Here is a 14969-nt window from a genome sequence, read left to right as displayed (position 1 = left end):
AGACATATTACCTACGCGTTCTCCCTGCAGACGTTCTCCCTGCAGACTTATTACCTGCTCGTTCTCCCTGCAGACTTATTACCTGCACGTTCTCCCTGCAGACGTATTACCTGCGCGTTCTCCCTGCAGACTTGTTACCTACGCGTTCTCCCTGCAGACATATTACCTGCACGTTCTCCCTGCAGACATATTACCTACGCTTTCTCCCTGCAGACTTATTACCTACGTGTTCTCCCTGCAGACTTATTACCTACGTGTTCTCCCTGCAGACGTATTACCTGCGCGTTCTCCCTGCAGACGTATTACCTACGCATTCTCCCTGCAGACTTATTACCTGCGCGTTCTCCCTGCAGACGTATTACCTACACTTTCTCCCTGCAGACGTATTACCTACACTTTCTCCCTGCAGACGTATTACCTACGCTTTCTCCCTGCAGACGTATTACCTGCGCGTTCTCCCTGCAGACGTATTACCTACGCGTTCTCCCTGCAGACGTTCTCCCTGCAGACTTATTACCTGCGCGTTCTCCCTGCAGACTTATTACCTGCGCTTTCTCCCTGCAGACATATTACCTACGCTTTCTCCCTGCAGACTTATACCTACACGTTCTCCCTGCAGACTTATTACCTGCACGTTCTCCCTGCAGACGTATTACCTGCGCGTTCTCCCTGCAGACTTATTACCTACGCGTTCTCCCTGCAGACGTATTACCTGCGCGTTCTCCCTGCAGACATATTACCTACGCGTTCTCCCTGCAGACGTTCTCCCTGCAGACTTATTACCTGCGCGTTCTCCCTGCAGACTTATTACCTGCGCTTTCTCCCTGCAGACGTATTACCTACGTTTTCTCCCTGCAGACGTATTACCTACGCGTTCTCCCTGCAGACGTATTACCTGCGCGTTCTCCCTGCAGACGTTCTCCCTGCAGACTTATTACCTGCGCGTTCTCCCTGCAGACTTATTACCTGCGCGTTCTCCCTGCAGACTTATTACCTGCGCTTTCTCCCTGCAGACGTATTACCTACGCTTTCTCCCTGCAGACTTATACCTACGCGCTCTCCCTGCAGACTTATTACCTGCACGTTCTCCCTGCAGACGTATTACCTGCGCGCTCTCCCTGCAGACTTATTACCTACGTGTTCTCCCTGCAGACGTATTACCTGCGCGTTCTCCCTGCAGACATATTACCTACGCGTTCTCCCTGCAGACGTTCTCCCTGCAGACTTATTACCTGCGCGTTCTCCCTGCAGACTTATTACCTGAGCTTTCTCCCTGCAGACGTATTACCTACGTTTTCTCCCTGCAGACTTATTACCTACGTGTTCTCCCTGCAGACGTATTACCTGCGCGTTCTCCCTGCAGACTTGTTACCTACGCGTTCTCCCTGCAGACATATTACCTGCACGTTCTCCCTGCAGACATATTACCTACGCTTTCTCCCTGCAGACTTATTACCTACGTGTTCTCCCTGCAGACTTATTACCTACGTGTTCTCCCTGCAGACGTATTACCTGCGCGTTCTCCCTGCAGACGTATTACCTACGCATTCTCCCTGCAGACTTAATACCTGCGCGTTCTCCCTGCAGACGTATTACCTACACTTTCTCCCTGCAGACGTATTACCTACACTTTCTCCCTGCAGACGTATTACCTACGCTTTCTCCCTGCAGACGTATTACCTACGCGTTCTCCCTGCAGACTTATTACCTGCGTGTTCTCCCTGCAGACGTATTACCTACTCGTTCACCCTGCAGACTTATTACCTACGCGTTCTCCCTGCAGACTTATTACCTGCGCTTTCTCCCTGCAGACTTATTACCTGTGCTTTCTCCCTGCAGACTTATTACCTACGCGTTCTCCCTGCAGACGTATTACCTACGCGTTCTCCCTGCAGACTTATTACGTGCACTTTCTCCCTGCAGACTTATTACCTGCACGGTCTCCCTGCAGACGTATTACCTACGCTTTCTCCCTGCAGACTTATTACCTACGCTTTCTCCCTGCAGACTTATAATCTGCGCGTTCTCCCTGCAGACATATTACCTGCGCGTTCTCCCAGCAGACTTATTACCTGCGCATTCTCCCTGCAGACTTATTACCTGCGCGTTCTCCCTGTAGACTTATTACCTGCGCGTTCTCCCTGCAGACGTATTACCTACGAGTTCTCCCTGCAGACGTATTACCTACGCTTTCTCCCTGCAAACTATTACCTACGCGATCTCCCTGCAGACGTATTACCTATGAGTACTCCCTGCAGACTTATTACTTGCACGTTCTCCCTGCAGACTTATTACTTGCACGTTCTCCCTGCAGACTTATTACTTGCAAGTTCTCCCTGCAGACTTATTACCTGCATGTTATATTTTTTAGACCATAACTGCGGTCTTGTCACCAGGGTTATTATTCACTGTGCAGGCTTTTAAAAGTGCTGTCAAACAGTGAATTAGATTCAGTGCCATAGTCAAAAGACCTCTCCTTAATATGAGTGTCAACCCTTTGTTTAAACCAGGCAGGTAGAGAGGCTTACATGGCTGATGTGCAGTACTCAGATGTAGGCTGGATGGATATAGACAGGAGAAAAGAAAGGTGTTGGACTGTCTCTGTTTGACTTGAACTAATGTAAAAGCGTGACTGCTACAGAGAACTTGAACTGGATGTCAGTGACAGTCTATAAAAGAGGAAATGGCAAGGATTCTACTTTTATATTCTCATTCTCATATTGTCATCTTTTATTCTCATTCATGAGAATGTAGGAGCCCCTTTGGTGTACTACACAACCAGCCTGTCCTCATATCCAGCAGCAGAACTGGGTGTTTTCTTTCTCCATCTCCAGCTCAGAAAAATCCAATACATTTGTTATCAGTTTCACGTTACTCAAGGGCATCTCCCGGTCAGTCTATCTCGCAAATCCATCAGTTTATCAGCCCACCTGCCTCCCAGATCTCTCCTCCTTTAGGCTGCAGAGATCTGCAGAGATCTCCACTCCACCTCAGAAATGATGTATGATCTCCATCACAAGTAGAGATGCTCCCTATTTTTTACACACAATTGATCTGTCCTTTAATTATACAGGTGATCCCATTGAAATTGCTTGTGTTTCAAATCAAATCAAATTCTATACATCACACGCTTCATAAACAACAGGTGTAGACTAACAGTGAAATGCTTACTTACGGGCCGTTTCCAACAGTGCAGAGAAAGAAAATAGAGAAATAATAGAAAAGTAAGACAGGTAGTAATACAATTAATAATAAATACACAATGAGTAATAATAACTTGGCTATATACACTGGGTACCAGTACCGAGTCGATTTGTGCAGGGGTACAAGATAATTGAGGTAGATATTTAGGAATAAAGTAACTAGGCAATATGATAGATAATAAACAGTAGCAACAGTGTATGTAAGTTTAAAAAAAAATATGCAAAAAAGTTCAATGCAGCTAATCTGGGTAGTCTACAGTATGACTTGGGCTGCTGGAGTCTTTGATAATTTCTAGGGCCTTCCTCTGACACTGCCTGGTATAGAGGTCCTGAATGGCAGGGAGCTCAGCCCAAGTGATGTACTGGGCTGTATGCATTACCCTCTGTATGCATTACCCTCGGTTAGATGCCAAGCAGTTGCCATATGTAACGGCTGTCCTCCTCCTCTTCAGACGAAGAGGAGGAGTAGGGATTGGACCAAAGTGCAGCGTGATATTTGGTCATAATGAAGTTTATTAAAGTACAGACGAAAACCGAAAACACATCAACAAACTACAAAATAAGAAAACGACGTAGACGAAACCTGAACATGGAACTTACATAAAGACACAAAGAACTCACGAACAGGAACAGACTACATCCAACGAACGAACAAACCGAAACAGTCCTGTGTGGTGCAACATACACAGACACAGAAGACAACCACCCACAAACAAACAGTGTGAACAGCCTACCTTTATATGGTTCTCAATCAGAGGAAAAGTCAAACACCTGTCTCTGATTGATAACCATATCCGGCTAATTACAAACCACCTAAACATAGAAACACAAAACATAGAATGCCCACCCCAACTCACGCCCTGACCAACTAAACACATACAAAAATAACAGAAAACAGGTCAGGAACGTGACACCATACTAAGCAGTGATGCAGCCAGTCAAGAAGCTCTCAATGGTGCAGATGTTAAACCTTTTGAAGTATCTGAGGGCCCCTGCCAAATATTTTCAGCCTCCTGAAGGGGAAGAGGTGTTCTCTCTTCACTACTGTGTTGATGTGTGTGGACCATGATAGAGCCTTAGTGATGTTGACAGACGAACAGGGTGTTAAAATGGGAGTGTATCAGTTTAGGGGGTACAATATGTTGTGGTACTATATGACAAATAGGGAGCCTGATGGAACATCTGAGGACGTGCGCCACCTGCACCACATCTCTGAGGACATGCACCACCTGCACCTGCACAGCCATTGGCCAGATGCAAATCAACAGCTGCAAGCCACCGTCACCGCCATGCACAGACAGGCTTATTGAATTAAGGCTAAAAGCCGGATGGAATGCAAGCTCCATAATTATAAGCCAAGAATAATCACAGGAGCATAATTGATGTAGTAATTGTGTTTGCTTTCTTAGAGCCAGAAACTAAAGTCGGGTGGCTGAAGTGGGTTCTTGCTGTTGTCAAAACAAACTCACTGGGCAGAGACGTCAGTTCAATGTCTAGTTTTTATTTACTTTTGGTTGTGTTGTCAACTAACGTGAATTCAACGTGAAATCAATAAAACATTTCATCATGTCATTGTATTTAGGATAAAAGTTGGAATAAAAAAATAAGAAATGACCTTACTGTCCCGCCCTGACCTTAGAGATCCTTATTTATTCTCTATGTTTGGTTGGGTCAGGGTGTGACTAGGGGTGGGACAATCTATGCTTTCTATTTCTTTGTTGTTTTGCCGAGTGTGGTTCCCAATCAGAGGCAGCTGTCTATCGTTGTCTCTGATTGGGGATCATATATAAGTTGTGATTTTTTGGGGGGGGAGATTTGTTATTTTTGTTTTGAGTGTTTCTTGTAAATAAATATCATGAACACTTTCCACGCTGCGCTTTGGTCCACTCTTCCTTCCACCGACGACGAGCGTTACACTTAACTTACGTTGATTACTTTTTGCAAATCCAATCAGTTTTCCACATTGATTCAACGTCATCAACATGCTAGTTCATTCAATAGCACAAGGCAACATTGGAGGAAAGTCCCCCCAGCATTTTCAGTTATGGTATACAGTCTATCCCCATCCCTTTAAGGTTGTGTGTCTGTCAGTGAAGGTGTGGGTGTGTGTTTTGGGAGATGAGGAGCTGGAGGGGACAGGCAGGAGTGGTTGTGTGCCCATCTGTGATGGAATCAGTGTGTGTCTGTCTGGTCTCAGTTATCTAGATGTGTCAGACAGACAGCCAGGTGGTGCTGTGGCCTGTCTGTCTGGCAGGCTGCTCTGATAAGACTGCCATGTCTTTCTGTCACAGGATGCCATCACATACAGTTTGATCCCTTAGATAGAGTACCAGCCAAAAGTTTGGACACACCTACTCATTCAAGGCTTTTTCTTTATTTGACTATTTTCTACATTGTAGAATAATAGTGAAGACATCAAAACTATAAAATAACACTTATGGAATCATGTACTAACCAAAAAAGTGTTAAACAAATCAAAATATATTTTTCATTTGAGATTCTTCAAAGTAGCCACACTTTGCCTTGATGAGAGCTTTGCACACTTTTGTCATTCTCTCAACCAGCATCATGAGATAGTCACCTGGAATACGTCTCAATTAACAGGTGTCAGTCATTGCAAAAGTAAAAGTACATTTGTGGAATTTCTTTCCTTCTTAATGCATTTGAACCAATCAGTTGTGTTGTGACAAGGTAAGGGTGATATACAGAAGATACTGTAAACATATTTAGTAAAAGACCAAGTCCATATTATGGCAAGTACAGCTCAAATAAGCAAAGAGAAACGACAGTCCATCATTACTTTAAGACATGAAGGTCAGTCATTGCGGCAAATTTAAAGATTGCAAAAAAACATCAAGAGCTATGATGAAACTGTCTCTCATGAGGACCACCACAGGAAAGGGTGATACCTCTGCTGCAGAGGATAAGTTTAAACTGTTCTGCCTGCGGTTATGGAACCCCTACCTGTCCCAGACCTGCTGTTTTCAACTCTTAATGATCGGCTATGAAAAGCCAACTGAAATTTATTCCTGATTATTATTTGCCAATGCTTGTCATTTATAAACATTTTGAACATCTTGGCCATGTTCTGTTATAATCTCCACCTGGCACAGCCAGAAGAGGACTGGCCACCCCTCATAGTCTGGTTCCTCTCTAGGTTTCTTCCTAGGTTTTGGCCTTTCTAGGGAGTTTTTCCTATCCACCGTGCTTCTACACCTGCATTGCTTGCTGTTTGGGGTTTTAGGCTGGGTTTCTGTACAGCACTTTGAGATATTAGCTGATGTACGAAGGGCTATATAAAATAAACTTGATTGATTGATTGAACTTGATTGATAAGTACATTAGAGATACTCAGATATTGCAGCCCAAATAAATGCTTCACAAAGTTCAAGTAACAGACACATCTCAACATCAACTGTTCAGAGGAGATCGCGTAAATCAGGCCTTCATGGTGGAGTTGCTGCAAGAAACCACTACTAAAGGACACCAATAATAAGAAGAGACTTGCTTGGGCCAAGAAACACCAGCAATGGACATTAGACCAGTAGAAATTGAGATTGAGTCCAAATTTGAGATTTTTGGTTCCAACTGCCGTGTCTGTGAGACGCATAGTAGGTGAATGGATGATCTCTGCATGTGTAGTTTCTACCGTGAAGCATGGAGGAGGAGGGTGTGATGGTGTGGGGGTGCTTTGCCGGTGGTACTGTGTGAATGGATGATCTCTGCATGTGTAGTTCCTACCGTGAAGCATGGAGGAGGAGGTGTGATGGTGTGGGGGTACTTTGCCGGTGACACTGTCTGTGATTTATTTAAAATTCAAGGCACACTTAACCAGCATGGCTATGACAGCATTCTGCAGCGATACACCATCCCATCTGGTTTACGCTTAGTGGCACTATCATTTGTTATTCAACAGGACAATGACCCAACACACCTCCAGACTGTGTAAAGGCTATTTGACCAAGAAGGAGATTGATGACCTGGAGGCCAGATGACCTGGCCTCCACAGTCACCCGACCTCAACCCAATTGAGATGGTTTGGCATGAGTTTGGACCGCAGAGTGAAGGAAAAGCAGCCAACAAGTACTCAGCATATGTGGGAACTTCTTCAAGACTGTTGGAAAAGCATTCCAGGTGAAGCTGGTTGAGAGAATACCAAAAGTGTGCAAAGCTGTCATCAAGACAAAGGGTGGCTGCTTTAAAGAATCTCAAATATAAAATATATTTGATTTGTTCAACACTTTTTTGCTTACTACATGATTCCATATGTTATTTCATAGTTTTTATGTCTTCACTATTATTCTACAATGTAGAAAATAGTAAAAATAAAGAAAAATCCTTGAATGAGAGAAAGAGAGAGAGAGAGAGAGATGATGGGGTGATAAATAAAAAGAACACACTACAGACTAATCTGAATGATCTCTTTCAACATGACCCAGTGGGGAAATACAATTAAATTCAGTTGAACTGGGTCTTTAGTTGCAATATCTTATTTACCATACAGGATTCATAATTTAACATAAGCCATGATTCATAATAAATATGATGACTTTCTGACTTTTGAACTTTCTGTTTGAACTGTGAATAAGTATTGATATAGAACATATAAAATGAAAACATGTTGTGGTATCTAGTATTGAACATAGCCCACGTTAATGCAAAACTGCTGAGTGCATTCAGGGTCAGCCTGAGAGTGTTCTGCTCTGCAGACCTGTCTGTAGCCCGGGGCTTTGTGAGTTCTGTGTCTACTGCCTTCCCTCCCTCTGTCCTTGTCCATTGAATCTCATTCTGCTCTTTATGCTAATATGCAGAGAACTTTGGTGGTGGAATTTTTAATCATTCTCAGTATGAAATATTTCCCTTTTTATTCAGCTCCAATTCAAACTTTTCTAATCGTGAAAACCCCCATAGGATATAACGCGCAGACAGACAGACTGGGATGTTTGTTTGTTTATCTAATGTTTTGTCCCTTAAGTCAACTTTCCTCCCACACTGCTGTGATTACAACTTGCACTTGGGAAATCAAGAGAAAACCTGCACTCAGGCAAGTAAGACAAACCACAAGAAATAACACAAGGGACCTGATTGCCTATTTTCCTGTTGAGTGCTCTCGCCGTGGACAGACACCATGTCTAGTTCATCGGTCACTCCTAGCCACAGTGTTTTGTCTAGGTCTGTCCCCTGTGCCAGACAGATCCTTGATGCTGATGTCTCCTCTATTCCACACCACTGAACACACACACACACACACACACACACACACACACACACACACACACACACACACACACACACACACACACACACACACACACACACACACACACACACACACACACACACACACACACACACACACACACGTTTTCACAGGGCCTGAACGTCTACCAGCACCACATCTCAGTAGGTCCCTCTGTGCTGTGTTTACTGGGCCATGGTCAAAGGTGAAATAGATTGTGACACGCTAGGCCCTCATTTTCTTAGCAACTTTACACACTGAGGGGTGGTTAACAGAATGGAAATATCACAGGAATCATTCATATGTAGGATCTTAATTTGATCACTCTGTTGTTCCAGGACAGGAAATGCAAACTTGTAGTGTATTCAAGGTTTAAAAAGGCAAATAAAGTTATTAATTTCCACTTTAAAATGTCAGACTTTATTTGCCCTGACAACATATATCAACCCTTCCAAAAATGTTCATTATAATCCACACTATAATTCACATTTCCTGTTGCTGCAGGGTTATTTTCCTGCTGTGAGAAACTAGTCAAATTTAAAATCCTACACCTGTTCTGTGTAAGGAGCATATCTTACAGACGTCAGTAGAGCTAGTGTAGAGCGCCAGCTACAGGGTAAGTTATGGCCATGTTAACTGTGTTTAAGGAGATTTAGCCTGCCAAATTGTAACTCATTAAAACCACAGTTTTCCTCCATCTCTGTCTTTACTTCACTTCCCTTATTCTAATTTTTCCCTCTCACCATGCCTCCTCTCGTCCACACTCTCTGCTCTCTCTTTCCCTTCTCTCCCTCACTCCTTTCTCCTCTCTGCTGTGATCTGAGAACTCTCTCAACCTGTTGGAATAGAGGCCCATCTCTAGGCTTATCTTGCTGTGCCTGAAAGCAGTAAACTCTCAGTACACTGAAGACAGCCAGCCATGTGGAACACCCTTACACCAGTCACAGAATAGAGAATAGAGAAGAGATTCGGCTCCAAGGGTTTTGAAGCAGCACGCTCCACACAGAGAACAATGTTATTCCTGTTTACGCTATACTGTCAAATTTAGGTTATCCTGTGTGTTGTCTGTCTTGAAATGTGAGAAATTGATGTGTACTCTACTAACATGTAACCTGTTTAACCAATCTAGATGTTATTCTATGTTAATTTCCACATTGTTTTTTTGTTGCAAGATGCTTAACTTAATTCCACGATTATTATTTTTATTTTTTATTAATGTCACCACAAGCTGCATGGTGGTGATGTGTCTGGTTAGGGTGTGATCCTGTCTGTGGGTAGTGTGTAGAGTGGCTGTGGCAGTCTGGCAGGTGATCCATCAGGGGGCAGAGAGAGACAGAGCCAGCAGCAGCAGTGGTAAGCAGGAGCAGCAGTAGCAGGGTGCTTGATCTTCCCTAACATTGCCAGCCACTGATGGGTCCCTGGTCCCACCGTGTCTCCATACACTGCTCTGCCCCCATACTTCACCATCTAATTACATTGCAGCCTGTCGGCAGCTCATTTGTATCTCAGACTCCCTCCCTCTCTCTCAGGCTCCTCTATGGCTCAGGGTTCCCTTTTTAATGGAAGCAGAACCTAGTGAGCTTCCATTAAGCTCCAGTGAGCTTTCTTTGAATCTCCATCCTCTCTTTCGATCTCTATCCTTAAATATGCCCCTCTTTCTTTCCCTTTACATCATTATTTCTCTCCACCTCTCCCTCCTTCATTACTCTCTGCTTACTCTTGCTATCCTTTACTCTCCTCTTTCACTCTCCTCTCCTTAACGATACTCACCCTCCTCCCTCCATCTCTCTGCCACTCTCCATCTCACTGTCCCCCTTCTATCCTCTTCTGCTTTCTTTCCTCCCGAGCCACCCGCTTGCTTTCAGAAAGTCTGTCATTGCTGAATGCCTCAGTGTGTTATATGGGTTAAGATGGTGAAACCTGGGCTTGATGGAGACAGAGAGACCGTCAGATACAGGCGTAGAGACAGTACAGATACAGACAGACAGGTGCAGAGGCTTATATTACAATAAAGGGGTTAGGACAGGTGCATCTGCTACTGGCTCCAGATATCCCACTGCAGTGCACCTGATGGACAGGTCTTCAGAATGGTGAGACTGAATCTGATGGCAATATGAATAGTGAAGTTGGTGGCTCCGGGCTGGTGGCTCATGTAGTGATTTACTTAGGGGGTCAACTAGAGTATCTTGTCAAGAAAAGGCTTACAGGTTCAATAAACTTGTCTGTCCAACTTTATATCTAAATAGGAACATAAGTATCTCAGTCTCTACAGCAGGGCTCTCCAACACTGTTCCTGTATCACAGGGCTCTCCAACCCTGTTCCTGTAGCACAGGGCTCTCCAACCCTGTTCCTGTAGCACAGGGCTCTCCAACCCTGTTCCTGTACCACAGGGCTCTCCAACCCTGTTCCTGTAGCACAGGGCTCTCCAACCCTGTTCCTGTAGGACAGGGCTCTCCAACCCTGTTCCAGTACCACAGAGCTCTCCAACACTGTTCCTGTAGCACAGGGCTCTCCAACCCCATTCCAGTACCACAGGGCTCTCCAACCCTGTTACAGTACCACAGAGCTCTCCAACCCTGTTCCTGTAGGACAGGGCTCTCCAACCCTGTTCCAGTACCACAGAGCTCTCCAACACTGTTCCTGTAGCACAGGGCTCTCCAACCCTGTTCCTGTAGCACAGGGCTCTCCAACCCTGTTCCAGTACCACAGGGCTCTCCAACCCTGTTCCAGTACCACAGAGGCTCTCCAACCCTGTTACAGTACCACAGAGCTCTCCAACCCTGTTCCTGTAGCACAGGGCTCTCCAACCCTATTCCTGTAGCACAGGGCTCTCCAACCCTGTTCCTGTAGCACAGGGCTCTCCAACCCTGTTCCTTTAGCACAGGGCTCAACAACCCTGTTCCTGTAGCACAGGGTTCTCCAACCCTGTTCCAGTACCACAGGGCTCTCCAACCCTGTTCCTGTAGCACAGGGCTCTCCAACACTGTTCCTGTAGCACAGAGCTTGCCAACCCTGTTCCAGTACCACAGAGCTCTCCAACACTGTTCCAGTACCACAGGGTTCTCCAACACTGTTCCTGTAGCACAGGGCTCTCCAACCCTGTTCCTGTAGCACAGGGCTCTCCAACCCTGTTCCTGTAGCACAGGGCTCTCCAACTCTGTTCCAGTACCACAGGGCTCTCTAACTCTGTTCCAGTACCACAGGGCTCTCCAACCCTGTTCCTGTAGGACAGGGCTCTCCAACCCTGTTCCAGTACCACAGAGCTCTCCAACACTGTTCCTGTAGCACAGGGCTCTCCAACCCCATTCCAGTACCACAGGGCTCTCCAACCCTGTTACAGTACCACAGAGCTCTCCAACACTGTTCCTGTAGCACAGGGCTCTCCAACCCTGTTCCAGTACCACAGCGCTCTCCAACCCTGTTCCAGTACCACAGGGCTCTCCAACCCTGTTCCTGTAGCACAGGGCTCTCCAACCCTGTTCCAGTACCACAGGGCTCTCCAACCCTGTCCCAGTACCACAGGGCTCTCCAACCCTGTTCCAGTACCTCAGGGCTCTCCAACCCTGTTCCAGTACCACAGGGCTCTCCAACCCTGTTCCTGTAGGACAGGGTACTCCAACCCTGTTCCAGTACAATAGGGCTCTCCAACCCTGTTCCAATACCACAGGGCTCTCCAACCCTGTTCCAGTACCACAAGGCTCTCCAACACTGTTCCTGTACCACAGGGCTCTCCAACCCCATTCCAGTACCACAGGGCTCTCCAACCCTCTTACAGTACCACAGAGCTCTCCAACACTGTTCCTGTAGCACAGGGCTCTCCAACCCTGTTCCAGTACCACAGCGCTCTCCAACCCTGTTCCAGTACCACAGGGCTCTCCAACCCTGTTCCTGTAGCACAGGGCTCTCCAACCCTGTTCCAGTACCACAGGGCTCTCCAACCCTGTCCCAGTACCACAGGGCTCTCCAACCCTGTTCCAGTACCACAGGGCTCACCAACCCTGTTCCAGTACCACAGGGCTCTCCAACCCTGTTCCTGTAGGACAGGGTACTCGAACCCTGTTCCAGTACAATAGGGCTCTCCAACCCTGTTCCAATACCACAGGGCTCTCCAACCCTGTTCCAGTACCACAAGGCTCTCCAACACTGTTCCTGTACCACAGGGCTCTCCAACCCTGTTCCTGTAGCACAGGGCTCTCCAACCCTGTTCCTGTAGCACAGGGCTCTCCAACCCTGTTCCAATACCACAGGGCTCTCCAACCCTGTTCCAGTACCACAAGGCTCTCCAACACTGTTCCTGTACCACAGGGCTCTCCAACCCTGTTCCTGTAGCACAGGGCTCTCCAACACTGTTCCTGTAGCACAGAGCTCGCCAACCCTGTTCCTGTAGCGCAGGGCTCTCAAACCCCATTCCAGTACCACAGGGCTCTCCAACAACGTTCCTGTAGCACAGGGCTCTCCAACCCTGTTCCTGTAGCACAGGGCTCTCCAACTCTGTTCCAGTACCACAGGGCTCTCCAACTCTGTACCAGTACCACAAGGCTCTCCAACCCTGTTCCAGTACCACAGAGCTCTCCAACAATGTTCCTGTAGCACAGGGCTCTCCAACCCTGTTCCTGTAGCACAGGGCTCTCCAACTCTGTTCCAGTACCACAGGGCTCTCCAACTCTGTACCAGTACCACAGGGCTCTCCAACCCTGATCCTGTAGGACAGGGCTCTCCAACCCTGTTCCAGTACCACAGAGCTCTCCAACACTCTTCCTGTAGCACAGGGCTCTCCAACCCCATTCCAGTACCACAGGGCTCTCCAACCCTGTTACAGTACCACAGAGCTCTCCAACACTGTTCCTGTAGCACAGGGCTCTCCAACCCTGTTCCTGTAGCACAGGGCTCTCCAACCCTGTTCCTGTAGCACAGGGCTCTCCAATCCTGTTCCATTAGCACAGGGCTCACCAATCCTGTTCCTGTAGCACAGGGTTCTCCAACCCTGTTCCAGTACCACAGGGCTCTCCAACCCTGTTCCTGTAGCACAGGGCTCTCCAACACTGTTCCTTTAGCACAGAGCTCGCCAACCCTGTTCCAGTACCACAGAGCTCTCCAACACTGTTCCGGTAGCACAGAGCTCGCCAACCCTGTTCCTGTAGCGCAGGGCTCTCAAACCCCATTCCAGTACCACAGGGCTCTCCAACAACGTTCCTGTAGCACAGGGCTCTCCAACCCTGTTCCTGTAGCACAGGGCTCTCCAACTCTGTTCCAGTACCACAGGGCTCTCCAACTCTGTACCAGTACCACAAGGCTCTCCAACCCTGTTCCAGTACCACAGAGCTCTCCAACAATGTTCCTGTAGCACAGGGCTCTCCAACCCTGTTCCTGTAGCACAGGGCTCTCCAACTCTGTTCCAGTACCACAGGGCTCTCCAACTCTGTACCAGTACAACAGGGCTCTCCAACCATGATCCTGTAGGACAGGGCTCTCCAACCCTGTTCCAGTACCACAGAGCTCTCCAACACTGTTCCTGTAGCACAGGGCTCTCCAACCCCATTCCAGTACCACAGGGCTCTCCAACCCTGTTACAGTACCACAGAGCTCTCCAACACTGTTCCTGTAGCACAGGGCTCTCCAACCCTGTTCCTGTAGCACAGGGCTCTCCAACCCTGTTCCTGTAGCACAGGGCTCTCCAATCCTGTTCCATTAGCACAGGGCTCACCAATCCTGTTCCTGTAGCACAGGGTTCTCCAACCCTGTTCCAGTACCACAGGGCTCTCCAACCCTGTTCCTGTAGCACAGGGCTCTCCAACACTGTTCCTTTAGCACAGAGCTCGCCAACCCTGTTCCAGTACCACAGAGCTCTCCAACACTGTTCCGGTAGCACAGGTCTCTCCAACCCTGTTCCAGTACCACAGGGCTCTCCAACTCTGTTCCAGTACCACAGGGCGCTCCAACCCTGTTCCAGTACCACAGGGCTCTCCAACCCTGTTCCTGTATCACAGGGTTCTCCAACCCTGTTCCAGTACCACAGGGCTCTCCAACCCTGTTCCAGTACCACAGGGCTCTCCAACCCTGTTAATGTAGGACAGGGTACTCCAACCCTGTTCCAGTACAATGGGGCTCTCCAACCCTGTTCCAATACCACAGGGCTCTCCAACCCTGTTCCTGTAGCACAGGGCTCTCCAACCCTGTTCCTGTAGCACAGGGCTCTCCAACCCTGTTCCAGTAGCACAAGGCTCTCCAACCCTGTTCCAATACCACAGGGCTCTCCAACCCTGTTCCAGTACCACAAGGCTCTCCAACACTGTTCCTGTACCACAGGGTTCTTCAACCCTGTTCCTGTAGCACAGGGCTCTCCAACACTGTTCCTGTAGCACAGAGCTCGCCAACCCTGTTCCTGTAGCGCAGGGCTCTCAAACCCCATTCCAGTACCACAGGGCTCTCCAACCCTGTTACAGTACCACAGAGCTCTCCAACCCTGTTCCTGTAGGACAGGGCTCTCCAACCCTGTTCCAGTACCACAGAGCTCTCCAACAATGTT

The 14969-nt window shown here is 47.4% G+C and overlaps 1 protein-coding gene across 2 annotated transcripts in view; it reads left to right on the top strand.

Moving 5' to 3' along the window:
• LOC129822294 (seizure protein 6 homolog) overlaps positions 1-14969 on the top strand; it is a 166290-nt gene that overhangs the window by 44637 nt on the left and 106684 nt on the right. The gene's annotated exons all lie outside the window — the stretch shown is intronic.

This window comes from Salvelinus fontinalis, chromosome 24 (assembly GCF_029448725.1).
Source record: "Salvelinus fontinalis isolate EN_2023a chromosome 24, ASM2944872v1, whole genome shotgun sequence".
Taxonomy (NCBI): Eukaryota; Metazoa; Chordata; class Actinopteri; order Salmoniformes; family Salmonidae; genus Salvelinus; species Salvelinus fontinalis.
The sequence above is the reverse complement of the archived record's forward strand: the minus strand, read 5'-3'. Positions and strand labels throughout refer to the sequence as shown.